The 12,350-nt window shown below is 41.9% G+C and overlaps 1 protein-coding gene across 5 annotated transcripts in view; it reads left to right on the forward strand.

Annotated features, from left to right (window-relative positions):
• Nucleotides 1–12,350, forward strand: part of RAD51B (RAD51 paralog B) — a 401,639-nt gene that overhangs the window by 232,698 nt on the left and 156,591 nt on the right. The gene's annotated exons all lie outside the window — the stretch shown is intronic.

The raw sequence follows: 12,350 nt of genomic DNA on the forward strand, positions 1-12,350 counted from the left end.
GCACTGAGTGCTTCTAAACATCCCACCCAGATTGTTTATACATACATGGGAGGTGTTTTGTTTTGTGTTTAGTTTTTTAAGCAGATAAAGTGGTTTGTATGGTTAGAAAATGTGTAAATCACCTTCGTTCTATAATTTTTTAAATTTCCCATAGATCAGCAGACATTGTAAAAAACAAAAACACATCCACACTCAGGTTTATCTTCTGGACTATTACAGCTGTCATAAGTTAGTTCTCAAGTTATCTTCTCTGCAAGAATTTTTAATAACACTACAGTATAATAAATGAAGATTGAGCCCTTTTTTTTAAATTTATCATCTTGTGGAAATGATACAGAGCTCGTGGCATAAGAGGTCAGTTATTATGTTATATATAACTTTTTGTTTTCGTCTCCTACTGTTCTTGCAGGGAACTAAAAATGTTGTAGACAACAGATGTGCAACACTTAAAATATTTGGAATGTGTGGGAATATGCTGAGGGACCACCTGTCCTGCGATGTGAAAGACAGAATCGGTTTGTGAGCTCTCTTCGTTACGCTGGCAGTGAACAGGAGGAGTTGTACACTAAAAGTAAAACAGAATTAAAACTATGGGGTAACCATACCAAGTTGACTTTACTCAAAGAAACATAGGAAGAAAGATGAATCATCAAGTTTAATACTCATTAATACTTAGCCAATAATCCATATCTGAAATTCCCTTAAGAAGTGTAGCCTGGAGCAGTTACTCAGTCTCAGGAAGCTCATGGTTAAGAAGAAAAGAGATGTATTTTATCTGATTTAGTCTAAATAAGGTATTTTATTTATTGTTTGACTACTTCTACTGGTCAGATCCTATCTATTTAGTTACAAATTAACAGTTACAGCTAGTAATGACTACATTGGCTATCCTTTGTGCAAACGTTAAAAATAAAACCCAAAGCATTTACTTACTGTAGAAAACCAATGTTTTGATAATAATTTGAATTCCTTTAGAGGCTGAGGATTTCAAGGTGATTTGTTGCTGTTGTCTGGTTTTTTTACACCTTTACTATTTATTGACTAAAGTTAACAAATGCTGTTTCACAGATGAAGGAACAAAGGCGCAGATAGGATCTGTATCTAGCATTTGCATTTCTTCATTTGGAGTTCTGGCATGTGAACACCCACAATTCTTTATTATCTTTTTCCTTCAATGATTTTTTAAAAGGAGGATATTAAAATGGGGATGATAGCTGCTTCCCTGCCTCGGGGAAGAATTGGGAAGATAGTTAATGTTTACACCGGTTGCCCCCTCTTTTCCTCCCTCCAACTGTTGCATGAAACTACCACTGCTGTGGTCCAGGTCACGGTGTAAAGGGAAGGTACCGCTCAGTGCCTCTGCCCATACGCAAGCGTAGGCTCGGAAACAGGCTCTGCCCTAAAAAATGAAAATGGGCCATAAATCAGAAAGAAATTTCAGAAACTCAGATTCATCCTTCACTCTATGGACTTTGGAAACTGCGAGCTCTGGTTACGCTTAATGGCTTTGGTCTTTCTCTGTGAATTTTGGGTGCAGATGTGAAGCTGCCTTTCAAAACTGAAATCTCTGTGTGAATCCTACATGCCTGGAGCCGGTGAATGCAGCAGCTGTGGGTGCACTCTCTTGATGAGGAAGGATAGAAAAAGTCAGGGCACACATCAGCAGCAGCGTTTCCCACAGCGAGTACAATTCTCCCTGCCCTCGGGTATAATGACTGGCTGCTGTACGCTGCGCAAACAAATTACACGTACTGTGGGAGCCACGGCTTCAAATTTCTCAACCTTTTTGCATGCAAAAATCCAGCATTAATGATGATTTTTTTTTTTTTTTTTTTTTTTTTTACATTTTGAGTTCCTGTTGGCTAGCTGGAGGGAGGCCTTTGTGAGGAAGGGAAGCAGGTTTCGCTCAGCGGCCGAGCTCTGCTCTGTCCTCTTTTTCACCTCCCCACGGGGCAAAGACCAACAGCTTGAGGGTGACCCCTGCAAGAAGTCTCGCTGAAAAGGAAGATGGGAAAGGCTGGACAGGCTCTTTCCAACGCTGTGCGCGGGAGCCAGGAAAAGGCAGCTGTTTCTAGCCTTTCTGGGGCGGGGTGGTGGTGGTTTGTTGTTTTTTTTTTTTTCCCCCTTTCCTGGTGGCGGAGATCTGGGCTTGCTGCCATATCTGTTTGTCTGTCTGTCTCATGTTGTTTTTCTCAGAGAGTTTCAGAGGCCATTTGCCCATAGTCAGTTGCTGGGAACAGAGGTTGTTCCTTGTATCGTCTTAACTCTCCATGCCAGAGCGTTCATGCTTGAATAGGAAACAGCAAGATCTGTCAAAATAGCCCTTTTCTTTAGGGCTTTGAGGCTGCATTCTCCACGGCCATCTGTTCCCTTTCACCCTTTTGGACAATGTTGCTATTTGAAACCAACCACTCTTTGCTCTCTCTCTTTCCCCTTGCCCTTCCCCCTGCCCCCCCAAATCTGGGAAAAAGGGAAAAAAAGTTGTTTCTGGCCCTGGCTGGCCTCAAGAGGACTCAACTGTTTTGTAGTCCAAGGATTAAAAGTCATATTTTGCAATTTTTTATTTTTCACTGATTTCAAAAATGTAATACATCTCAGGAGAGAAGAGTAACTGCAGTCAAAAGATCATTTTGGATTTATGCGTTGCTCTCCACAGAGCACTTTGGTGTCCTGTCGCTGCCTGATGCAGACTGCAGTGAAAACTTGGCACATCTTGGAATATTTTGCATTATAGCAGGAACGGAAGGAACCTCCTATAGTTAAGGCTGTATAACTGTTTCCCTTCTAGCCCTCTGTCTTCAGTCAGAAAAGCGTATCGGGATGAAATTTTCCAGTCTTGGTGGTTGTCCAAAATTGAATTCATTTGCTTAGTTTGAGATAAAGCAAGTCATTCCTTTTTGAGAATGGGATGAAGAAAAAAGCATATACCTCCTCTGCTCCAGGATCAGGGACTGTCCGGTGAAGAGGGGGACTGACTTGCTGAGAAACCTCCTGGAAAGTCTGTGTCAGTCAGGGAATGAAGCCAGACCCCTGTAATCCTCGTTCATTTTCATATCCTCCATGTTATATACTGCCTCTGTGTGTGTGTGTGTCTAAGTACATAAACATATATGTTCTGAACAGTGAGCCACTGTGGTCTCTGCATGTACTAAAATGTTTTGTCATTCATCTTATAATGAGAGGGAAGACGTCTTTATGTACGTGAGTATATTTACTCTGCAATTAAAAAAAAGTAGTGAACGTGCCCAAGGTACTCCAAGCACTCAGATGAGTCTGCTAGGTGCATGTGCAGGGTTTGCCAGGCCAGCCCAAAAGGCGTTTCATTTCTTCAGAGAAGAGAAGTGAGTGGATGGGCCATCATCTCAGCCTTCACCTTGTGTCACGGGCCCCTCTGTGCTAAGAAATAGATGTAGCCAGTGAGACCTATATTGGCAAATGCAGACTTGTAGTTAAGTACTCACTAGTTAAGAAATGCCACAGTCAACACTGATGATATTTGTTGTGAGAAATAATGGAGTACCTTGTTCTGCGTTTGATAGGCAGTTAAAGTTCCACATAGCATTTTTTACATTTAATGTTTCCTAACTTTTATGTTCCTAATCATACAACCAAAACATTCTTTCAGTTTAGTTTTTGTGATGGATAGTATTAAGAGTGTGGCCAAATCTGAACTCCAGATGTGAACAGCTGTAATTTGCAAACAGTCATCTCTAGCCCCCAAATGTTTGGCTGACCTCTCTTTCCATGTTGCAGGCTGAAAGAGAATTGTTTCATCCTGGAATTTCAGTTTTGATAACTCTGGCTTATGATCCAAGCTTTACAGCTCTAAGATTGTTGATTTTATTTGCACCTATAGGGAACTGTTGTAACTGTAATCTGTGGGACCACGTTAAGAACATTGAAGGCTAAATTTTCAAAGAAATTACGATGGTCATCATGCAAAGTGAAGCAGTTTGCTCAGTTTGCATACAAAAAAAAATCTCAACTTGAATACAATTTAACATTTATTATTAAACATAGTCCTTGTGGTTAACAGCTCCACCTTGGACTCTTAATTATTGCATGTTTCAACCCTCTGTCAAGAAATCATCACTCACTAAATTTGAAAATGATCCCAGAAGAGGACCACTACTGAAATACTCCTGTGCTTAGGACTAAAAAGGACAGATAACTTAATTCACTAGTTCAAATCCATGGAACTAGGCTGTGATCAGAAACTGGCATTTGCTAAAGTTTTTTATGCTGAATATATTGAGAAAGGTCCACTGCGGTGTAGGCTGAATGTCAGGGCTAGCGTGAGCTGAGCAAACTCAGGTGCTGGCAGTGATCTGGCTGGGGCAGCAGAAAACTTTCTGTGGCTTCTTAGCAGAATCTGTTTGCCCAGGCAGACCTCAGTGCTCATGGAGAACTAGCTTGCGTACTCCTACTGTCCTTTTCCGTGGGCTGTGTAGGCATCCCATCAGCCTCCTCCCCGGGAAATGGACAGCCGTGTCAGAAACACCCTCGGTATGTTAGCACTAATTGCTGCTTTTATTGGCCACTTCCATGGAGAACTTAATGTGCAACAGAAACTCGACTCTCGCCCTCCTACCCCCTTCACCCTTCTGCGCCCTGGCTCTCAAATGCAATTTAAGGTTCATTTGCAGACTGGCTCCTACCTTGAGAGTAGGAGCAGGGCTACTGCTGCTTTTGCCTGCACTGTGTCAGTTTTGCGGGTATGAGAGCTAAGCTGCCAGGACGGTGTTTCTTCTATTTTATGGCAAAAAAAAAAACCTGTAGACTATGAGAATTCAGTCTGTGTCCTGGAGCACAGCATCCTAACGTGACCATACTGCTGTGAGCTGCGTTCTGAAACTCACTGCAGTTTCAGAGCTACATCTCCCTCTCCTCCCCCAAGATGTATTAGTTTTTGTTCTGCTTTTCTGGGATTTAGCCATTTAGGCTTCCAGACTTCAGACTGTTATGTTGGGTTGGTTTTGTTGTTCCTGTCAGGGAGGAGTGTGACAGCTGGCTCATTTGGTTCTAGCCTGGAAAGTTCGAAGTGGCAAATCCAGATGATGGGTAAACACTAGCAGAGACTGATGAAGTTCAGCAGCTGAGATTAACCATCCTGGGAAAATCAGATACGGTAATGCTATGGCTGTGTAGGTCAGAGGGCCGAGGGTTGCGGCATGCAAGGCTTCAGTTGCTCTGACAGCAGGATTCTAAATCTCAGTCCTTTATTCAAGCCTTAAGGGACCTACACACGTGTAATTCTAGCATTCTGCCCCCTCCCTCCTACATGCCTTCTGATTAATATCATGATCTATTTAATTCCCTGAGGGAACTTAGCCAAAAAAATACAGCAATAACTTCTAGCATGATTGGTGAGGTGATAATTAAAAGCATTTTCTGGTTCAGAGGGCCCTAGTGTTGCCAGATGCCATGATTGGGCAAGCTTTGTTTTTCAACCTATGCATCCTTTAGACGTGCAGGCAGGCAAAATTCCAGATCTGGCTTGTTTGGGGTTTTTTTCCTTCCCCTCTTAGGTCAATGGTTTGGGATTTTATTTTCTAGTCTTGGAGAGACAGGAAGAAGTGACTGCATAGGAGAGGTCAGATGGAAGAAGCTGCTTTAAGTTTTAGTAGTGAGCAATGTGGGAAGGAATTCTGTATACTAAGAGAGTTGTGGGAATTCGTACAATTCTAGTTTTTTTAGAAAAAGAGGGAATTTATCAAAAATGTCATTAGAAACGGAAAGGGGGTGAGCTGAGGGGTAAAGAATTTATCCTTGGTTACAGGAAGGAGTTGGCTTAACCACTGTCTTCTACTTGGTCTTCACCATCTCTCCCACCAAAGCTCTCTGCTCATTTGATCCTTCACACTAGCAAGGCAGCAACAATAGAGTGCTGGAAGCTCGTCACTTTGTGGTGTGTTGTCAGGGCAGAAGGTTTATACCAGTAAAAAGAAAATATCTGTTCCCAAGGATCTCAACTGCACAGTTCCCTGATCTGGGCCCTGTTTCAGGTGCTGTAAGCCACCAGCTGTCTTCCCACCTCCACAGATCTCCTGAGACCTGACCATTTCGGTCATGGCTGGTAGATTGTCTGGCGAGAAATCAGACCAGCTGGATTTGCTCATTTCTTAATGTCAATTCCTTTTTTAGGTCAGCAGACAGGAGTCTCAGTACTAGCATGTGTGTGCTTCTCGCTCTGTCTGTCTGTCAAAACAGAATCGACGTGAACTCACTGATGTCAGGGAATGAGATCCTCTGGTGCAAAACACACTGGTAACAGTGGGCATGCTGGTGTGGGATTAAAAACAAACCAACGTCTCTCCAGTTCTCTGTAAGACTCTTCATACCTCTTGACCTGGAATGAGGTCCCAGCTGATTTTTTGGGGTAGAGTAATGGTTAATATCACTTATTTGAAAAAGCTTCGAATGTTTCACCGATAATACTGAAAGTCCTTATTTATATAGTTTTGCTGGCCTATCACATCACATGTTTTGGTTTATTTTCCCTCATCCCTTAAGGAAGATTCTTTGTAAGTGGGGGATAATCAGACAGCAGCTAAGAGACTTTTAAACTGCAGTTCTCATGAAAAGAAGGTCTTTGGGTCAGGAACTGTCTTTCTGGTCTCTGTTTGTATAGTGGTTTGCATATTGCAGATGAGCGCTCTAGTTCTCACAATAGAAATAATGAATGGCTGGAAAAAAAGACGGCAGAAAGTGTTAATCTAATATCAGTGTTAAGTGTTAATCTAATATTCACCTAGAATGTGTACACAGATACACATAAACATAATGATGAACAAAAACGTGTGAAAACTCACCTGTTTGGGGTTTATGAGATAAATAAACCATGTTGTCCAAAAAGAGAATTGAGCTCATTCCCTTTCTGTCACATTCGTTGCTGTGTCCACCAGAACTTTGCAGCTGGAGTGTCTAAGTGGCAATTTTCGGTCTCTCGATGGTGATGGCTGGACAGGAACAGTACTTTTGGCTTAATCTCTAGTAGGCACTTCAGTGCTGCAGCAGTAGCATAGCTATGAACTAGGGGTGGTTAAAAAAAAATTCCGTTGAAACCGGTCTTTCTAACTGGGGATTAGTAGGAGTTTGCACTTAATTGCTTTGTTTGCAAAGTATATTTTGATGACTAAACTATTAAAAAAAAAAAAACAAAAACTAAATTGCCCATCACTGATTACTAAACATTTTCCAAAAATATTCTTACTTATTTTTAATTAAAATTCGAAGTAAGCTGAAATAATTTGAGCCAGGCGGGGAGGGGATTTGCACAGATTTAGAACTAGATGGTTTTGGGGACTAAAATTGCCAGATTCACTCTCTTAAGAATAAGCATTTTAAAAGTTAGAATTTTTACTTGGCTAGTTTTGTGGCCAAGCTTGATTTCTTACAGCAGCAACTAGCTTTGCTGCCGTATGTCCTAAATAATAAAAGACTGTATGAAGGCAATACTGTGCTCTAGGAAGTAAGTTTTGATTTTTCTCCTAAGCTGAACCAGACTCTGCTGTTGATATGCCTGCATAACCCATTAACTGAAACAGATCTGTACAGATGGAACAGAGGGAGCAATGATTTGCTTTAGTGTCTGTTTGTACAAATCAGTAATTTGTGTTTGATAATTACCTAGGTGTATGTATATATGCTTCATTATGTATATATGTTTTGGTCTGTGCTTTATCTCAAGCGGGTGATATCAAGTGGTGATCTACTACTGGGACCATGGCTTTAAAGTAAAGAACCCTTTTTTTTTTTTTTTGTCCTTCTCACTCATTTTCAGTTAGTTTTGTGAAGGTAGAGTATATGACAGGAAGAGTTTGGGATGTACCTTGGCTGACCAGTGCAGAGAATGCAGCGGTCACCACTGTAGGGTGAGAGAATCAGAGTCACCTTTTGGCTAAAGAAAACACTGTGGAGAAAGGCTGAAAATGGCAGAAGTCAGCGCATGGGAGTTTGAAGGGCGCTGTGGTTAGTTACTTCACAGATGAGTTTGTCCTGTGGGTTGTTTTTTACTGTGTGATGGGTTTTTCCACCATTGGATATTTTTGTACTTGTATTTTCTGAGTAGGTGAAGATGGAAAAATAGACTGGGGGTTGAGGGTTTTTTCTTTTCTTTTTTTTTTTCTCCCTTCTGGTGTCATTGTTAAGAGATACAGACTAAATGCAATGCAGGTGAAAAGCAGTGATCTTTATGAGCTCTGCCAGTGAACCGGAAAGCTGCACAGCCTGAGCAAGAGGGAAAGTACTTTCATTCTTATTGCATGGTGTGCCGTTTTGTTGAGCTCTGTAGTTTAACTCTCTATAAATATTTTCTCTGTATTTTTGGAGAGTTTTTTCCTCCTTTTTGATAAATCAGGCTTTTGTCAAGATGCTTTGTTGTTAAGATTTGAAAGATTTGGGGACTGGTTGCTTCTCTGTTTTGTTATCTCACTGTTGTATTGTGCATCGGTCCCTTTTTTGCATTTGATGAGAAAAGATTTTTGAACTACCAAATTGATAGAGATTGCAAATGGGCCCAGTGGTGGAGATGAACCTGCCAGGCAATGGCTCTTTCATCTGGAAAGACCAAAATCTATATGAGAATGTGGAAAGGGTAGAATTAATTGCTTTGTGCAGTTGTTACAAGGAACAGGGTTGGTTTTGTTTTTGTTTTTTTTAATCAAGAGTGTAATCACATTCTGCCTGCAAGGGCTGCTCCTTGCATTTAAAAATGTTGCTTTAAGAAGTCTGTTTTATTTGATTCAAGACATTGGTCTAGTTATCGTAATTTTTGTAGGATAAGACACTAATGAAAGTGGAGTGCCTTTATGGTTAAATCCCCTTTAACCACATTTGCAACAATTGGGACTTGGTTACATGAGGATTTAGTCTTCCAAATGATACCTCCATATACGTAGAGGATGAGAAGGTCTTTGAGACCATGTCTGTGCTTGTAATTCTCTGGTCGGACGTAATAGAATAATCCCAGAATCAGTATTTAGCTGAATAGCTTTAATCCAATTGCTTCTTCCAGTGAAAAATGGAAGGTGAAATAAACCCACTTTCCCCATCCTGCCTATATGTAGCATTCGTCTCAATGATAAAGAAGGTACTTACAGAAGGTTTGTTTTAATTGCATTGATGGGGGGAAACACACAAAATTAATCTAGCCCTTGTGTATAAGTAGGGCCAAGTGTTGGTGCCCAGTTCCGCTGGTGATTCTTTCCAGGGCAGCGGAGCCCAGTGTGAGCCTCTGCTTCTGCCTGGGAGCAGCACTGCACGCCTCAGCTGAAGAATCACCCTTTCTTCTTTGGTTTGGTTTTCCCCTGATTGTGGAGAGGCATTTGCTTTGCATTTGACTCAGACCACAAGAAGCTTTATTTTCACTTGTGACAGCTGTCAGCGAGAGTGAAGCAGCCAGTTCCTCCTTTATGCTTGTGATCCAGAACAGATACGGTCTCTGCTGGTGTCTGTGCCAGTGCCCTGAAGAGCTCAGTTTCACAGGAGACAGTAGAACAGGTACCTCGTGCAGTCCTTGGTCTGTCTGCTGATATGTCCTTTGAAGATGTTTAATGCTAGTTCTTTTTCTGTGAGGAAGGAAGGGCTCTTTACAGGAATTGAAATCACCACTTCATTTTACTTGAGCTGGATCTAAATACATAAAGCAGGGGGCTGTTTAGAGGTCTTTTGCCACCCTTCTAGCATTCTCCCACATTCACCTTCCCATGCTAGAATCCCATCTCTGTGCTTCTGGACATCCACTCGCTTTTCCCACTTACTGCATCCATAAACTGAGATCTGCCGCCGTTCTCTCATCTGTCTGTCAGCCCTGTTTTCTCCCACTCCCTAGTCTCTATGCTCCCTGTATCACCCATGTCCTGAGCAAAAACTGTTATACCAGCAGTGACCAGCACACACGCTGTGCTCTAAGCAGGCTGGAGAGGTGGGAACTGCTGCCTGTCAGCTGATGGCACATCGCTGATTCTGTGGAAGCATCCACCCCAGAGCATTGATAAAATTCATGTCACAACTGTGAGCTGTTGCTCCATCCCACTCTGAAGTGGTTCAGGTTGGACAGTTTGGGGACCTCTCAGCAGAGACCAAAGTCCTTTAGGAGCCTGTTTTCTTCTTGGGCCAAGGTTGGTCTGATACTCCCATCTCTAAGTATGAAAATACCAGGATTTGGAAGAACAAGACAATGTGTGCTGAAAAAATATTACACTCTCTTTGAACAGTATTGTTTATCCACTTCCTTTGTCCAGTTCATTAATTACTAAGTAGTGGTTGAAATAACAGAGAAGATAAGTCCAGCGTTTTTTTAAGGCCATGTTTGAATATAAATCTGTTTTCTTAACATATCCTCTTTCCTTCCTCTGAGACATTTAGTATCTTTTTGTGTTTAGAGCAAGGAGAAGGAATGAAACATATGCTGTCGCTGTCCTTGAACTTCTTCACAAAGCTGGCGCTGCTTCCCCCTCGGTTTACTTCTCTTTCGTGTTGGTTTGCCTCTCTGTCTGCCTAATGCATCAGCTTGCAGGAGGATCCCTTATAAAATGGAAACTTTTCCTGTGAGGCATTCCTTTCCACCCTGTAAAAAGTCTTCGCTGTAAATTTGCTCCAGGCTTACTAACCACTTTGCACCAGAGTCATAAATTTGAATAACTTCACAGAAGAGGATTTGCCTGAAAGTGGGTCACACAAACAGCCCTCTTCAGACAGGGGCTGACACAGAGTGGTACAGTAGGCTTTCTCCTGTATAATAAAATAAAATAAATGACAGCAATTAGCTTGCTTGTTCTGCCACAGGTCTTACACCTCTAGTGCTTCTGTTCACTTTGGGACAGGTTTTAGGCCTGGAAGGAATGCAGAATTAGGAATTGCTGTGGAGTGCCATCTCCGTAATATCAGCAGGCTCCAGACATTTAACCACTTAAATGCCCAGCTCAGGGTTGCAAGAGCAAGATGCTACTCCTGTTAGCTAATAGCAGAGGCACATAGTTTGAGGGAAGTTTATATGTGAATTTTGCAGCTGTTTTATGCCAACAGTAGCTGCTTCTGGAATGTCTGGGCTTTTGTCTGTTGTCAGAGGCCCCCAGCAGCCATGGGTGAGCTGCTTCTCAGTGGTGTGGAGCGGTGGCTTCCAGCTGCATACAGGGGTGCAGTTGCACCGGCTGTGAGGGGAACACCTCCACACCCACCAGAACTCACACTTACTAACTTGAATTCTGTGATTCCTACCCATTTCTAGCAGGTGGGAAAGAAGGACAACGTTAACAACAGGAGGAGTTTGAAGCTTATTCCACATGACAAAAAGAGGATTGCGAAACTTTAAAGCTGCTTCATTGTCTTTTCTTCCCCCTTAGCCTGTTTGTACAGTAATGGCATTTTACAAAACCAAAAATTTGTAGAATTTAAATCAAGTTACTTCATTAAGTTCATTAAGTCATTTTAAGGAAATTGAATACAGACCTCCCTGCAGTCTGCTTTAACACTTGAACCTGTTCTCTCCTCCAGCTGGTAAATTAAATCCAAAATGGAGATGTAGAGAAATTATTATTGTCAGCACATCCACCCTCCCAATAGAGACGGGTTATACTAATTAACAGAGTAGCATCCCTAATACTGAAACTTCCAGTTAGGCGCTCCTGTGGTGAGTTATTCAGGTGGAAGTTTGATGCTTATCAAGATATTACTACCTTTGTTTTGAGGAAAGAAAAGCAGTCATCTTTGCCGGATGGCACAACTGTAGCCTGTTTTCAGACTAGAACAGATGTTGTTCTCAAGAAGCGAGTATTGTTCATGTCACAGTGAGTTCCCGTGGTGTGGGGAGTAATTCAGACAAGTGCAGAGTCCAGGCTCCTGTCAAACTATTGGCTTGAACCAGATGCTTCACTTATTTCTTTTGTAGACCTTAAACACGAAAAGACCTAATCCAAATCCAGTTGATGTTAATTGAACCTTGTATTACTGGAGGGGGGAGGTTTGAAGTCTTCAGCTGAGTCCTGTAGCAGACTGCAATCATTCCAGGCCCTCCTCTCCAGCCTGCTGTTCTCCTCTGCATAACGCAGTCCAATACAGGGTCCTTCTCATTGCTTGGATGCTACTGGTAGTGATACAAATAATGATTATTACTGCATGCCAACACTTTTGGTTTTACCCTTTACTGGGTATTTTTCTAAAGTAGAAGCTTTAGTGAATGAAGAAATTGTGTTTCTGCTCTGAATAGTTGGGGGAAAAAAGTTACAAAACCCACAACCTTGCAAATGTAAAAGCAATGAAGGATTTTAAATCTGAATCTTCCAGAAGCTCTGCTGGGCCATGAGATGACTGTCATCTCGTTACAGTATTGCTTCCAAAATCTAGTACTT

The sequence above is a fragment of the Chlamydotis macqueenii genome, chromosome 5, assembly GCF_036417535.1.
Source record: "Chlamydotis macqueenii isolate bChlMac1 chromosome 5, bChlMac1.mat, whole genome shotgun sequence".
NCBI classification, from domain to species: Eukaryota; Metazoa; Chordata; class Aves; order Otidiformes; family Otididae; genus Chlamydotis; species Chlamydotis macqueenii.